At 37.6% G+C, this 16,885-nt stretch overlaps 1 long non-coding RNA gene across 1 annotated transcript in view; it reads right to left on the reverse strand.

Moving 5' to 3' along the window:
- Window positions 1-204: 204 nt before the first annotated feature.
- Window positions 205-16,885, reverse strand: part of LOC126065837 (uncharacterized) — a 203,798-nt gene continuing 187,117 nt past the window's right edge. Inside the window, exon 3 of the long non-coding RNA XR_007514939.1 lies at window positions 205-299. This is a non-coding gene — a long non-coding RNA (uncharacterized LOC126065837). The remainder of the gene's footprint in view (window positions 300-16,885) is intronic.

The following is a 16,885-nucleotide window of genomic DNA, read 5'->3' on the forward strand; positions in this document are numbered from 1 at the left end:
ATTTCAAAACTGCTAAATGGAAAGTGAGCTCAAAGAAAAAGATTGAGAAAAATATCCTCTCATTCAAGAATAAACCCATTGTTGTTATTGTGTGCCATTGAGTCGATTCCAACTCATAGCAACCCTATCGGACAGAATAGAACTGCCCCATAGGGTTTCCTTGGCCGTAATACTTACCAGAGCAGATCGCCAGGCCAGGTATTTTCTCCTGTGGAGCTGCTGGTGGGCTCGAACCACCAACCTTTCAGTTAGCAGCCAAGCACTTAACCATTGCATCACCAGGGCTCCTTAAAATGAACCTAAGAATATAAATTTCAAAGAAAGCAAAAGTTAGGGAAAAAGCCAATAATCAGAATATGAATTCACTCCAGCTAGAAATAAAATAATAGAACAATCTGAAATAGATTTAAAAATAATGATGTTTAGGGCCTTCAAAGAGATAAACGAAGGAACAATAGTCACCAAACAAGAACAAGAATTTTGAAATAAAATAAACTGTAATAAGAGCAAGTAGATATTAAAAACAACAAAAAAAAGACGTCATATTAAAAACACATCACATGAGAACACACTGAAAAATAGTCATTGATCTAATAAGCTCAAGGATAGAATAAACTCTTGACTGGATGTAATTAAAGAGAGATCTAGTGAATTGGAAGAAAGTTCTAGAATGTTTTCTGTAACATGCAGCACAGAGAGATGAAGATATCTTTAAAAAGAAAGAGCTGTTAAAAGACAGGGATAATATGTTGAAAATGTCCAACATCCATTAAATTGAAGTTCTGGAAGAAGATAGAGGAAAAGATAGATAATATTCAAAAAAAACAATGGCTGAGAATTTTCAAGCAATTAAAAAAACACATGTCCTTAGATTTGCAAGTATGCACCAATACTAAGCAAACAAGGAAAAATAAATCCAGTGAAACTGGAGAGTGCAAAAAATAAAGTATTTTAAGAACATAAATATCAAAACCAAACCTTTAAAACTTTTGGAAAAAAATAGGTAAATATCTTTCTGGCCTTTAGGTAGGGAAGAATTTCTCAAATAATACACTTAAAGCACTAACTTTGCAACAAAAGATCGACAGATTCAACTCCTGCTCAAAAGAAGTCACCTTAAAAAAGTGAAAAATCGAACTACGAAGTAGGAGAAAATACTCATATAATAAAAAAAATTTTAATTTAGAATTTATTTTTAAATTTCTACAAGTCAATAAATTAGGAAGCTCCAATAAGGAATAACCCAATAGGAAAAAAAAAAAAAAAATTTAAGAATTTCACAGCAGAGTAAATACATATGCTCATAAAACCTGAAGAGATGTTCAGTTTCGTTAGAAACCAGGGAAATCTAAATCAAGACAAAATAAAATATAATTTTATACCAATTTCATTCATAAAAATTCCAGAATTATATTCAGTTTTGGCAAGAATATGTTGTCAATGGTGTCCTCTATGTATTACTGTTTGAAGTGTAAATTGATACAATCATTTTAGAAACAATTTGACATTGTCATGTAAAATTGAATAATTCTCATACCCTTTGACTCTTAGATGTATATGCAAGAAAAATTTTAGTGCATGTGTCTCAAGAAATATGAACAAAAATGTTACAACAGCACTATTCATAACACCAAAAAATTGGAAATAGCTTAAATGTCCATGGACAGATAAAAGTTAAAATGTGTATATTCATACAATGCAATACTTCACAGCAAAGAAAATTAAAGAACTACATATCATGACCTGGATGAATCTTAAAATGTTGAGTGAAAAAGCAAGACTCAGAGAACTACATATAGTAAGATATTCTTTTTATAAAGTTCAAAATCAGACAAGATCAAATAACATATTGCAGAGACAAACACACATATGTGATAAACCACTTCAAAACACAAGGAAATGATAGACATAAAATTCAGGTTAGGGGTTACTTCTGGAATGAAGGGAGCCAGACAGGTAGGATAGGGAAGGACCCTGTAACAAGATGTATGGCTTTTCTTTTTTTTTTTTGGATAACTCTGATAATCAATGGTTTATTTCTCTGGCTTAAATATAAGTCATTTTCCTTTAATTCTTTATCTTATTTCTTTAATTTCTAAAGTTATAAATATAGTCTCATTATAGAAGACCTAAACAATACAGATAAAGCAAAAGTCCCTTTTAGTAAACGCCATCTCTACCTCCTAATCCTGTTCCCTGTTTCAACAGTTAGTTGTTTGATAGACATTTTGACTAAAATTAAAAATTTTTTCCATAAGTATATGCATGCATAAAACAAAATTTAGTTTTTTAGAAACATAGATGGTGGCATGCCTTGTTCTCCTCGCACTTAGAATATCTCTTAAAGGTGTTTACCTGTCTTTGCATCCAATAAAATACTCCTTAGTGTTTTAAGATTGTCTAACCATTCGGTTGTTGCTGGACATTTATTTACATTATGTTTTATGTTACTACAAACATGCTAATGCCTTGTTCATGCCTTTTGTGTATGAAGATACCAGGAGTTATTTTCATAACTGTTGCCAAATTGCCGTTCATACAGTCTCTACCAATTTGCATTTCCATCTAGAATTTATAAGAATACCTGTTTTCACAGAACTTCAGCAGCATTGATATTATTAATCTTTAATAGTTTTCCAATTTAGTGGGCTAAAATGTATTTATTTTATTTGCATTTCCCTTATTCCTACATATCCTTTCATAGGTATATTCAGGTTTGCATTTCTTCTTCTGTGCATTGTCCATGAACACTCTTTTTCCCTGTTGGGTTGGATTATTTTTTATTTTTACTACTTAATGATAGGAGTAGGAAACCCTTGTGGCACAGTGGTTAAGTGCTACAGCTGCTAACTGAAGGGTCGACAGTTCGAATCTGCCAGGCACTGCTTGGAAACTCTATGGGGCAGTTCTACTCTGTCCTATAGGGTTGCTGAGTCAGAATGGACTCAACGGCACTGGGATGCTCATGATAGGAGTTAGTTATGTATTTTCAGACATGATACCCTAAACCAAACCCACTGCTGTCGAGTCGATTCAGGCTCATAGCGACCCTGTAGGACAGAGTAGAACTGCCCCATAGAGTTTCCCAGGAGAGCCTGGCAGATTTGAACTGCCGACCTCTTGGTTAGCAGCTGTAGCACTTAACCACTATACCACCAGGGTTTCCATTTAGACATCATATATGTTTCAAATTGTTAAGATGTATGTTTTTGGTAACAGGTTAATTCTTAGTTCACAAGAGTTTATTAAATATTAGATAGTAAGTACTACACTCATACATACTGTGCTTAGTGATCATTATCCAAAGGTTACAATCATTTCAGTTCTGTGTACCTAAAGTCCAAAGTGAAGAGAACTTGAAGCACTTACTGATGAAGGCCAAAGACTACAGCCTTCGATATGGATTACACCTGAAAATAAAGGAAACAAAAATTTTCACAACTAGACCAATCAGCAACATCATGATGAATGGAGAACATATTGAAGTTATCAAGGATTTCATTTTATTTGGATCCACAATCAATGCTCATAGAAGGAGCAGTCAAGAAATCAAACAACATATTGCAATGGGCAAGTCTGCTGCAAAAGACCTCTTTAAAGTGTTATAAAGCAAATATGTCACTTTGAGGACTAAGGTGCACCTGACCCAAGCCATGATATTTTCAATCGCCTCATGCACATGCAAAAGCTGGACAACGAATAAAGAAGACTGAAGAATTGACACTTTTGAATTATGGTGTTGGCAAAGAATATATACCATGGACTGCCAGAAGAATGAACAAATCTGTCTTGGAAGAAGTACAGCCAGAATGCTCCTTAGAAGCAAGGATGGTAAGACTTCATCTCACCTACTTTGGACACGTTATCAGGAGGGATCAATCCCTAGATAAGGACATCATACTTGGTAAAGTGTCAGTGAAAAACAGGAAGACCTTCGATGAGATGGATTGACACGGTGGCTGCAACAGATTTGGAGATTGTTATTCTATTTCTGTTCTCTAAGTAGTAACTCTTTTAAAAAATATATACACTATTCTTTTTCTAATGAGATCTAAAGTTTTTCAGTATTTCTTAGTCTGAAGGTCCTTGGATTGCTCAAACCATCCACCTAGCACAGCTTCCCTCACAACTAAAGCATGACAATTGTGAGGATGGCACAGGACTGAGCAGTGTTTCATTCTGTTGTACATAGGGCTGTTGTGAATTAGAGCTGACTTGGGACACTTAACAACAACAAAGTCCAAGGGGAGAAAAATAGAGTGAAAAGCTACTAGCAAGAAATAATAATTAGGCTGACAACATACTACTTACAGATGCTGAAAAACAAGGGCTGAGGCAAACTAACTGTTGACCTTAAATTCTATACCCAGTTAAGCTATCATTTAAGGTGTGATGAAATAAAACCATTTCCAGACATACAGAAATTAAACTTGGCTTTCATCGCCCAACCCACACTGAAGGAATTATTAAAAAACCTACTTCAACAAGAAGACAAATAACCTTACGAAAAAGGTGTGAGATGTATGAAACAGTGGTAGGCTTAGAAATTGATAAAATGTGTTGATAAATTTAATAAATAACAGGCTTTAAAAAGTAATTTTTAGCATTATTTAAAGCTGAACCTAAATTTCCAGGTTGCAGTAACAAAGAAACTGGTGAGGGAAGCTGTGCTAGGTGGATGGTTTGAGCAATCTAAGGACCTTCAGACTAAGAAATACTGAAAAACTTTAGATCTCATTAGAAAAAGAATAGTGTATATATTTTTTAAAAGAGTAACTACTTAGAGAACAGAAATAAAACAACAATCTCCAAATCTGAAAGAAGCCAGTGGGAGGAGTTGGGAAGAAAATATATAATGACCAAAAAAAAAAAGTAAAAAAGATTAGTTAAATATAAAAGAGCAAAACTACACATGTTGTAGAGTTTTTAAAAAAAATCATGAAAACATTACAGAGGACTATATGCCAATAAATTTGAAAACTTAGACGAAATGGATAATTTTCTATAAAAATCTAAATTATCTCAAGAAAAATTGAAAACGTGACAATGTCCATTAAATTTAATCAGTTATAAAAAAATTTCTTTACCCCACACAAAAAAGTTACCTGTCTAAATGGTTTTATGGCCTGCTTTCTCTAGACTTTCAAGAAATAGATATTAATTATCTTATATAAACAATTTCAAAGGATTTTTAAAAAGTCACGGTGTGGAGGAGTTATCCAACTGCTTTTATAAGGTTAATATAAAATTGACCCAAGCTGGACAAGAACAAAACAAGAAAAAATATACAGTTCAATCTTATTTATGAACACATATGCAAAATTTTTAAACTGTTAGCAAATCAAATGTATACGTATATTATTCCAAGAATGCAAGGATGTTTCAGGCAGAGCCAAGATGACAGACTAGTCAGATGCACTGAGCCATCCCCCTGCAACAAACACCTGAAAAAACAAGTAAAACAGATACTGGCACCAATCCTGGAACACTAAACCTTAAATGAAGTGATAAAGTATTAGATTGGAAGTCATTGAAGAGAAGAAAAAACTAACATAAAATAGTGAAGAAATAGAAATATGGAGTGGAGGTGTCTGACCAAACAGTATGAGTCAGTTTTGCCATCTTGCAATAAAGCCACCAACCTGCATGCAGAAAGGCACCTCCATGAAATTCCCAATAGGAGATAGAGGTATGATGCGGACACACCGAGGACTAAGTAAGTCCATTATGTGCTCACTGCATCTCAAGGAGAAGCCCAGAGTCTCTCACCCGGTAACCACAGGAGCACGCTCCTACAACCCCCACTCCTCTCATGAACAGTGGCTATAACTGCCTCATTGTGGCAACTCCAACTGCTAGAAACCAGAGTACCAACCCATCCTACTGCCCTCCTCCACCTAGGCCCCCTGCCTCTGCCTTCACCCCCCCTCCTACCTTTCTCCTCTGCCCCACCACCTGTGGCCCCAAGGGACACAGCCCAGGTGCCAGGTCCTTTCCCACTGTCTTCAGACCCCTCATGCCACCAGACAAAGCCCTGAGGGAACACAGCTGAGACCCCAAACCCTTTCTAGCCTGCTCTGGACCTCTCCTGCTGCCTATTGCAGCACCCAGGGGACCTGGCTTGGACTCCAGGCCCCTTCCCAATGGCTCCAGACCCCTCCTGCCACCCACCACAGCCCCCAGAGGACTGGGCCTGGACCTCAGGCCCCTTCTGGCCAGTTCCAGACCTCTTCCACAGCCCGCCACAGCCCCCAGAGGACCTGGCCTGGACCCAGGCCCCTTCCTGTTGGCTTGAAACCCTTACCTGCTGCCTGCCACAGACACAAGGGGACCCAGCACAGACCCCAGGCCCCTTCTCGCCAGCTCTGGACTCCTCCCATCACCTGCCAAATCCTAAGGGGACCTGGCCCAGATCCCAGGCCCCTTCCTACTGGCTCCAGATCCCTTCCACTGCCCACTGCAGCCCAAAAGGTACCCAGTGTGGATCCCAGGTCCTTCCCTGCCAGCTCAGGATCCCCTGAAGACTGCAGCAGCCCTGATCCAGCCCCCAGCCTAGTTTACACTGGAGACAAACGACCCTTCTCCACCCCTTCCCTTCCTGACGGACCTGCCTGCTGCACCATAGCTGAGCAACAACCATGCACACCATGATAACATGGCGATAGGTGATCCTGCCCACAGATGAGCAAGCAACAAAACATGCTTGGGCCACCCACCCAGAAGTAACCAAATGAAACAAAAAAGCAGGAAAAACCAAACAAACTTATAAATGAAGAAAATAATACTTGAATATCTCGGAGGCAGTAGACAATATCAAAACATAAAAAAAAAAAAAAAAAAGGACAGGATGACTCCAGTAAGCGACCAAAAGAAAACACCAGATGACATTCCGGTAGAAGAAAAGGCACTGGAACTACCTGATAGAGAATTCAAAAGTCTAATATTCAGGGCTTTCCAAAAGATTAAGGAAAATGCAGATAAAATCATAGAAAACACAGACAAAACCAAACAAAACATAATCAAAATCAAGCAAAACACAGACAAGGCAATAGAAGAATTCAGGAGAATAATAAAAGAACAAAATATCAAAATAAATAATTAGAAATCATACAAAACAGCAATTGGAAATCCAAAAGATAAACAACAAAATTTCAGAAATGGACAATGCAATATAAGGTTTTTGTAGCAATTTTGAAATAACAGAAGACAGAATCAGTGAAATTGAAGGCAAATTTGTGGCTGCCACTTTGAGGAAAAATCAGAGAAAAGAATAAAGAAAAATGAAGAAAAACTAAGTACAATGTGGTATACAATCAAGAGCAAAAATATGCATGTGATTGGGGTTCTAAAACGGGGAGAAAATGGAAACACAGAGAAGGTCATTGACGATTTGCTGATAGAAAACTTCTCTAATACCATGAAAGATGAAAAGCTGACCATCCAAGAAGCTCAATGAACTCCATATAGGATATAGCCCAAAAGAAAGTCACGAAGACATATAAGAATCACTCACCAAATCAAAGACAAAGGAAGAACCCTCAAAGCAGCTCTAGAAAAATGAAAAGACACATACAAAGGGGAAACATAAGACAAAGCTCTGATTATTCAGCAGAATCCATGCAGGCAAGAAGGCAATGGGAGGATACATATAAAACCATGAAAAATATTGCCAACCAAGAATAATATACCTGGCAAAAATCTTGCTCAAATATGATGGCAAAATTAGGGCATTTCCAGATAAACAGAAATTAAGTAAATTTGTAAAAACCAAACCAGACATACAATAATTATTAAAGGGAGTCCTCTGGTTAGAGAACCAAAAACATCAGAAAACAACCTGAAACTAGGACACAGGTCAGTATCAGCCAAAAACAGACCTAGATAACGCACTCGCAAGGATAAAATGAAACTAAAAGATCAAAAAACAGGGAACCAGAGATATCAATCCATAAATGATGACAATGTCAAAACAATAAAAGAGGGAATAAACAGTGTAGATATAGAACTTTCAAATGGAAAGGAAGACCAGGCAATACCAAGTATAAAAGGCTGATACAAACTTAGGAAAATAAAGGTAAATATTAAAGTAACCAAAAAGAAAGTTAACAAACCTGCTCATCAAAATAAAGAAGAAAAACATGAAGTCTCAGTAAACTCAAAATCTACAACAATGAAAGAAATGAAAAGAAACTTCACAAACAAAAGGAACTCAGTACAGGAGAGTAAGAGGAACAAAGAAAATGTTAGCACCAAAAAAAAAGTGCTACAAAATGAAAGCAGTAAACTCCCACCTATTGATTTTTTTTTTTTTTATTGATAATCACACTGAATGAAATGGCTTCAATGCCCCCCAAAAGAGGCAGAGAGTGACAGAATGGATTTAAAAAAAAAAAAGAAAAGACCCATCAATGTGCTGTCGAGAGACACACCTTAGACACAAAGACATAAATATTTAAAAAATCAGAGGATGGAAGAAAATATAGTGAGCAAACAGCAACCAAGAAAGAGAAGGAGGGTCAATACGAATCTCAGATAAAATAGAGTTTAAGGCAAAATCCACCATCAAGACAAGGAAGAACATTATTTAATGATTAAAGGGGCAGTCCATCATGACATAACATAACCATAATAAATATCTATGCACCCAATGGCAGGGCTCCAAAATACATAAAACAAACTCTAACAGCACTGAAAAGAGAAATTGACAGTTCTACAATAATAGCAGGAAACTAAAGCACATAACCCTTGGTAAAGGACAGAATATCTAGAAAGAAACTCAGCAAGGATGCACAGAATCACAAGGCCACAATCAACCACCTTGACCTCGTAGACATATATAAAACACTCCACTCAACAGCTGCAAGGTATACATTCTTTTCCAATGCACATGGAACATTCTCAGAACAGACCACATCTTAGGCCACGAAGCACCCCTCAACGAAATAAAAAGCATTGAGATAATACAAAGCATCTTCTCTGATCACAATATCACAAAAGTAGAAATTAATAACAGGAAGAGCAAGGAAAAAAAAATCAAACACATGGAACCCGTATAACACCTTGCTTAAAGACCACTGGGTAATAGAAGAAATCAAAACTAGAATCAAATAATTTGTAGACTCAAATGACAATGAAAACACATCATACCAAAACCTATGGAAGACAGCAAAGGTGGTACTCAGAGGTCATTTATAGCAATGGGTACACACATCAAAAAAGACAAAAGGAACAAAATCAAAATGTTAGCCCTACAATTTGAACAAATAGAAAGAGAACAACAAAAGAAGCCCAAGGCTATCAGAAGAAAGGAAATAATAAAGATCAGGGAAGAAATAAATGAAATAGAGAATAGAAAAACAATAGAAAGAATCAACAAAATCAAAAATTGGTTCTTTGAAAGGATCAATAAAATTGACAAACCATTGGCCAAATTGACAAAAGAAGAACAGGAAAGGAAGAAAATAACTCAAATAAGAAATGAAATGGTGTGCATTAAACAGACCCAACTGAAATAAAAAGGATCATAACAGAGTAGAATGAAAAACTACACTGCAACAAATTTGAACACCTAGAGGAAATGGATAAATTTTTAGAAACACACTACCTACCTAATCTAACACCTACCTAAACTGAGGTAGAAAATCTGAACAAACCCATAGCAAGAGAAGAGACTGAAAAGATGATAAAAAAAACTCCTCCCCCCCCCAAAAATGTCCTTACCCAGATTGTTTCACTGGAGAATTCTAGGAAACAGTCAGAGAAATGTTTTCACCAGTAACTACTCAAACTGTTTCAGAACATGAAATGGAAGGGATACTTCCAAATTCATTCTATGAAGCTACCATAATAACCCTGACACTAAAACGAGGGCAAAGACACCACAAAAAAAAAGGAAAATTACAGATCAATATTTTCCATGAATATAGATGCAAAAATTCTCAACAAAATTCTAGCCAATAGAATTCAGCATCATATGAAAAAAATAATACACCATGACCAGGATAGTTCAACATTTGAAAATCAATCAACGTAACCCACCACACGATGAAGAGAAAAGAATCACATGATCATCTCAATCAATGCAGAAAAGACATTTGATAATGTCCAATACCAATTCTTGATACAAACTCTGCAACCAAATAGGAATAAAAGGGAAATTCCTCAACATAATAAAGGGCATCTATACAAAACCAACAGCCAACATCATTCTCAACAGAGAGAGGCTGAAAACATTCCCCTTGAGGACTTGAACAAGAGAAGGGTGCTCTTTATCACCACTTCTATTTAGCATTGTGCTGGAAGTCCTAGCTAGAACAATAAGGCAAGAAAAAGAAATAAATGATATCCAAAATTTTAAGGAACAAGTAAAACTATCCCTATTCACAGGTGATAGGAATTATACATACAGAACTCTAAAGATCTCATTTTAAAAAAAACTACTAGAACTAACAGAAAGTTTTAGTAGAGTAGTGGGATACAAACCATAGACACAGGGAAAGATTAGTCCAAAGGAATAATGGACCACGACTACCATACCCTCCACCAAACTGAGCTCAGAACAACTAAATGGTGCCTGGCTACCACTAGCCACTGCTGTGGCAGGGATCACAATAGAGGGTCCCGGACAGAGCGAGAGAGGCTAGCTGGTCTGACAGAGACTGGAGGAATCCCAAGAGTATGGCTCCTCAACACCCTTTTAAATCAGTACTGAAGTTGCTCCTGAGGTTCATCCTTCAGGCAAAGATTAGACAGGTCTACAGGGCCAACAATAACACACGTGAGGGCTCGTGCTTCACAGTTCAATCACGTATACGAGACCTGTGGGCACACCAGCCCAAAAGCAAAGATGAGAAAGCAGGAAGGGACAGGAAAACTGGACGAATGGAATCAGGGGACATGGGATAGAGAAGGGGAGAGTATTGACACATCATGGGGTTGACAATGAATGTCACAAAACAACTTGTGAATTAATTGTTTAATAAGAAACTAATTTGCTCTGTAAACTTCACCTAAATCACAATAAGAAAAAAAAAAAAAGATTCAAGGATGTTTCAACATAAAAAAATCCATTGACATTGTTCCACAACATTAAGAGATTAATAAAGAAAAACCATATGATAACACAATAAATGCAGGAAAAGTATTAGACAAAATTCAGCAGTGCTCATGGTTAAAATATTTTTTTTAATAAACTAAGGATAGAAAGGAAATTCCTTAGACTGATAAAGGGCATCTATTCAGAACCTAAAGCAAATACCGCTTTCACTAAAGCCAAGAATAGGGTAATGATTCTCAATATCAATTCTAGTATTAACATTGTACTACTGGTCCTAACAAATAAAACAAAACTAGAAAAATAATAGAAGTTTAACAATTACAAAGAAAGATACAAAATTGAAATTACTTGCAGAAAATATAGTTTTCTACTTGAATATCTAATCTGCATACAAACTAATAAGACTAATAAAGACTTGGCAAGAATGTTGGGTACAAGATCAACATATAAAATTAATAATAGAATAAGAGCGCTAGCAAAAGTCGCTCCCTTCCTGTTATAAAAATATATGCCTTAGATGCTAGAAGGAGATTGATGAATCAGAGCAATGAACATAAAAAAAAAAAAAAAATTGCTAGCAATTCCCGAGCAATAGCATGGGATTGGGGTCCTGGTGAGTATGAGAATAGGTGGTCAACATGAAAAGAGAGCTGGGTGCCACGGAGAGGACTCAAGAAATGTTTTTTAGTGTGACTTTTTTGCTAGACTCTTTATTGATGCAAGGCAGAAAATACAGCAGCATCTGTCAAGCAAGCACCAGCACCAGGGAGGAGGTTGTTGTGTGCTTTTGAGTCAATTCCAACTCATAGCAACCCTATAGGACAGAGTAGAACTGCCCCATAGGGTTTCCTATGCTGTAATCTTTACAGGAGCAGATCACCAGGTCTTTTATCCAATGGGGCTGCTGGTGGCCTCGAACCACAGACCTTTAGGTTAGCAGCCTAGTGCTTAACTTTTTCGCTGACACTCTGCTTTACCAAGTATGATGCCCTTCTCCAGGGACTGGTCCCACCTGATAACATGTTCAAAGTATGTGAAACAAAGTCTTGCCATCTTTGCTTCTAAGGAGCACCCTGGCTGTACTTCTTCCAAGACAGATTTTTTCCTTCTTCTGGCAGTCCATGGTACATTCAACATTCTTCACCAACAGCATAATTCAAAGGCACCAGTTCTTTGGTCTTCCTTATTCATTGTCCAGCTTTCAGACGCATATGAGGAGATTGAAAATACCATGGCTTGGGTCAGGTACATCTTAGTTCTCAAAGTGATCTTTGCTTTATAACACTTTAAAGAGTTTTTTTTGCATCAGAGCTGCCCAATGCAACACGTCATTTGATTTCTTGACTGCTGCTTCCATTCTAGGTGTTAGGGATTGAATTGTGCCCCTCAAAAAATATGTGTTATAAATCCTAACCTCTATGCTTGTGGTTATAATATCATTTGGGAATGGGTTGTCTTTGTTATGTTAATGAGGTAGGATTAGTGTGAGCTTTGTCTTGAGTCAATCTATTTTGAGATATAATAAGAGATTAAACAAGCAAGCAAAAGAAGCAGAGATGGGGTTAGAGAGATGCCAAGCCACATCTGCCCAGGAGCAGAAGCTCAAAGAGATAAGGACTTGCCTCCAGAGCCAAGAGAGAAAGAAAGCTTTCCCCTAGAGCCGACCAACTGAATCCAGACTCTAGCCTCCTAAACTGTGAGAAAATAAATTTCTGTTTGTTAAAGCCACTCACTTGTGGTATTTCTGTTATAGCAGCACTAGATGGATAACTAAGACACTAGATGATTACAACTTTTGAAAAGGCAGAGCCTGGGCAGAGATAAAGACAAACAACAGGAAGGGGCACACACTAGGACCTGAGCTTTAACACTTCTCTTGGGTTTGCTTAATGAACCAAGGTGGTCAGATCTCACCTCCTGACTGTGAGGTTGCCAGGGAGAATAACGAGACATCTTCTTCATTTAACCTTTATAAAAGGTAGACCACAAGCTGAAGAAGTTAAGCCAAACAAAGAGAAATTAATAGATCAGACAGAGCAAGAAGTTAAAATAAATATATTAAATGTCAGCAGAGAGATAAGGGGGTTGCTCAAAGCGTAAACATTCAAAACTGAAGGAGGAAGAAGTCATAAAGGAAAATTGTCTGGATATAATTAATAGTTATGAAAAATAAAATTAAGAGTATAATGGATATCTTGAATGGTAAAATGTAATCATTTTATGAAGATCATATTAAAGATCTCCCCCAGAAGATACCAAGAAAGTATTTAAAAATATATATATATAAAATACAGTAAGAAATACCAAAAGGAGACCAAAAGAAAAAAAAGTTGAGAGGGAATATTAAATAAAAAAATAAGAATTTTCCAGATTTAAAAAAATATATCATCAGATTAAATATGATCACATCATGCAGAGTAGATATCTAAGAAATTCTAAACACCCATATCTTAAATTATAAACTTTCAGAATATCAAAACAAAAAAGATATTTTTAAAATCTATTTGGGAGGGCAGGGCCAAGATGGCTGACTAGGTAGAAGCTACCTCGGATCCCTCTTGCAACAAAGACTCGGAAAAACAAGTGAATCGATCACATACATGACAATCTACGAACACTGACCATCAAACACAGATCTAAAGAGTTGACCTGAGTGACAGAGACTGAGAACAAACAACCACGGGGAAGCAGCGACTGTTTTCAGAGCCTGGAGCCAGCGTCCCAGTCAGGAAACCTTGGCGCCGGGCTTTGGACTGGGCACAGGGGAGCTGAGCATGGCATCCTGAGATGGCGCAAACATGGGACGCAGCCCTAGCCCCGAGAAGTGACCTTGGGGGAAGCCCAGCAAGTGCATGCAGGCAGCACAGCGACATGGCTGACAGGAGGAGAAGTCACCCGGAGGCAGCGACTGGTTTTGGAGCCGGGAGTGTGGCATCCCAGCCAGGGAACCTTGGCACTGGGCTTTGGACTGGGAGCAGAGGAACTGACCACAGCTTCTGAGACAGCGCAAGCACAGGACGCGGGCCTGACCCTTGGGGGCAATCTCTACCCAGCCAGCACACACAGTCGACATGCCCCTCGGGAATCTCAGATAAAACAGTCATCCCAAGCAAGATAAGTAACTTTGTCTATATTCTGGGCTACTACTCTCTCCTATTTATCTGAACCCTCCCCTCCCCTTCCCAGGTGGCTTCATTAACACTGGAATTTCCTGAGCCAGAGAGTGAAGTGCACTGCAGTTTTTTGTTTTTTTTTTTTTTTTTTTTGGTCTTTTCCTAACCCATACTCCTGACCTGAGAGAAGCAGCTACAAAAAACCCAGGGACCAAAAATCATTCCCTAATTGGACTAAAAACACAGAACCAGCTCCAGCCAAACATATGTGATCCACAGTCTTGGGCTTTCATCCCTACAGGGAACAAGTTGGCTATTATAATGCAAAGGCAATTCTGATAGGGATCTGACTGTAATTGTTTTAGCGGATTACTGGAAAGACAAGTTTCCCAGGTCTGATATCTCTGCGTATTCAACACAGCCCTCGCTGACCCACAACAGGGAACTGAGGGCTGAAGCTCCCCCCAGACCACCTAGCCTCCTGCCTTAGGGGTCTAAGGAGGGTGACACCTACCAATCTGTAGGGGTACTTGCATTGGGGGCCTAAGGTACAGCTGCAGAGCCCACCCACAAAAGTGCTTTAGGAATAGAGACACACCTACCTCACTGGCACTTGGGGGAAGCCTGTCAGCATCCTGTCCCCCCAGAGTGTGAAACCCTGCTGCTACTAGAATCTGGTGTACACAACTATCACCACTACTTCTCTAGGTGGATAGGTGACAGTCTGCACCACACACTTGAGGACCCAAAATCAGATTCTACTCAAGAATAGTGAATGGACTCTTAGGCTTATATTTCTGGTAACAGCCCACACCAGCTGGTAATAGGACATAAGTGATTCAAGGGCTACAACAATCAAGACAGTGCAATCTAGTAGCCCATCTATGTATATTGAAAGAAAACAAAACAAGATAAGACTCAGTGAGCAAATATAGAATAAATCACTACAATATCTTAGAGATGGCTCAGAGACAGCAGTTGATATCAAACCACATAAAGAAGCAGACCATGATGGCTTCTACAACTCCCCAAACTAAAGAATCAAAATCTTTCCCAAATGAAGATACAATCCTGGAATTGCCAGATGCAGAATATAAAAAACTAATTTACAGAATGCTTCAAGACATCAGGGATGACCTCAGAAATGAAATAAGGCAATCTGCACAGAAAAAGCCAAGGAACACACTGATAAAGCAGTTGAAGAACTCAAAGAGATTATTCAAGAACATAGTGGAAAAATTAATAAGCTGCAAAAATCCATAGAGAGACAGCATTCAGAAATCCAAAAGATTAACAGTAAAATTACAGAATTAGACAACTCAATAGGAAGCCAGAGGAGCAGACTCGAGCAATTGGAATGCAGGGTGGGGGATCTGGAGGATGAGGGAATTGACACCAATATAGCTGAAAAAAAAATCAGATAAAAGAATTTAAAAAATGAAGAAACCCTAAAAATCATGTGGGACTCTATCAAGAAGAATAACTTGCATGTGACTGGAGTCCCAGAACAGGGAGGGATGACAGAAAATACAGAACATCCTGATATTAACTCAAATAGGGAAATCACAAAAACAAATTAAGATTAATTTTAAAAAGAAAAAAATGCTCAAACAGGGAATCGTTGAAGTCAGTATGTAAAAGATCACAATAATCAAAAAGAGGGACTAAATACAGGCGGCATAGAACTGCCATATGGAGAGGGATAAAAGGCGATACAGGACAATACAAGTTAGGTTTTTACTTAGAAAAATAGGGGTAAATATTAAGGTAACCACAAAGAGGTATAACAACTCCATAACTCAAAATAAAAACCAAGAAAAACATAACGACTCAGCAAACATAAAGTCAAATACTATGAAAACAAGGAACACAAAATTTACAAAGAAAAACATCTCAGCACAAAAAAGTAAGTGGAAAAATGAAATTGTCAACAACACACATAAAAAGGCATCAAAATGACAGCACTAAACACATACTTATCTATAATTAAATTTGAAAACCTAGAAGATGAATTCCTGGAAAAACACTACCTACCTAAACTAACACAATCAGAAGTAGAACAACTAAATAGACCCATAACAAAAAAAGAGATTGAAACGGTAATCAAAAAACTCCCAACAAAAAAAAGCCCTGGCCCGGACGGCTTCACTGCAGAGTTCTACCAAACTTTCAGAGAAGAGTTAACACCACTACTACTAAAGGTATTTCAAAGCATAGAAAATGACGGAATACTACCTAATTCATTCTATGAAGCCACCATATCCCTGATACCAAAACCAGGTAAAGACATCATAAAAAAAGAAAATTACAGACCTATATCCTTCATGAACATAGATACAAAAATCCTCACCAAAATTCTAGCCAATAGAATTCAACAACATATCAAAAAAAATAATCCACCACGACCAAGTGGGATTTATACCATGTATGCAAGGCTGGTTTAATATTAGAAAAACCATTAAAACAAAAGACAAAAACCACATGATCTTATCAATTGATACAGAAAAGGCATTTGACGAAGTCCAACACCTATTTATGATAAAAACTCTCAGCAAAATAGGAATTGAAGGAAAATTCCTCAACATAATAAAGGGCATACAAAGCCAACAGCCAACATCACTCTAAATGGAGAGAGCCTGAAAGCATTTCCCTTGAGAACGGGAACCACACAAGGATGCCCTTTATCACCGCTCTTATTCAACATCGTACCTGAAGT

The sequence above is a fragment of the Elephas maximus genome, chromosome 22 (assembly GCF_024166365.1).
Source record: "Elephas maximus indicus isolate mEleMax1 chromosome 22, mEleMax1 primary haplotype, whole genome shotgun sequence".
NCBI lineage: Eukaryota > Metazoa > Chordata > Mammalia > Proboscidea > Elephantidae > Elephas > Elephas maximus.